Source organism: Mobula birostris, chromosome 8 (assembly GCF_030028105.1).
Source record: "Mobula birostris isolate sMobBir1 chromosome 8, sMobBir1.hap1, whole genome shotgun sequence".
NCBI lineage: Eukaryota > Metazoa > Chordata > Chondrichthyes > Myliobatiformes > Myliobatidae > Mobula > Mobula birostris.
This window is the reverse complement of record NC_092377.1, coordinates 166,278,545-166,279,109: the sequence shown is the minus strand read 5'-3', so window position 1 is coordinate 166,279,109 and position 565 is coordinate 166,278,545.

The following is a 565-nucleotide window of genomic DNA, read 5'->3' as shown; positions in this document are numbered from 1 at the left end:
GATAGGCACGTGAATGATAGAAAAACGTTGGTCTATTCGGGAGGGACGTGTTCGATTTATTTTAGATTAGTTCAAAAGGTCAATACAATATTGTGGGTGGAAATGCCTATACTGTTCTATATTCTATGTAAAACTATTGTGTTGACGCAGCTTAAGGTCTGAATAAAATACATACTGGAAATGAACGGAAGAATTTGTAAACTCCTATCGAGAGTGTGTGTGATAAACATTCCAAGAGATCTGCGTCAGACTTCTTCTGATCTGTTTAATACTTTTTAAAAAACCCTAAAAATGTTAATAGCAGTTTATTTGTATGCGGTTCAGCTGAAACGGCCGAGCAAAGAAACTCAGTAAAGTTGTTGAAACTTTCCGAAAAGTCTCCGGGAAAAGTTCTCCTGCCATGATGGATATGTATTGCATCCAATAGTAAGTACCAGGGCGGGACGAACGACCTTGAGTTAGCCAATAGACAACGAGAAAATGCAAAGGTGGGGCTAAAACGGTCATGAATGATGGTGAAGTGAGCCAATGGCACAGCAGGGGGAGAAGGCAGCTGGCCTATCGG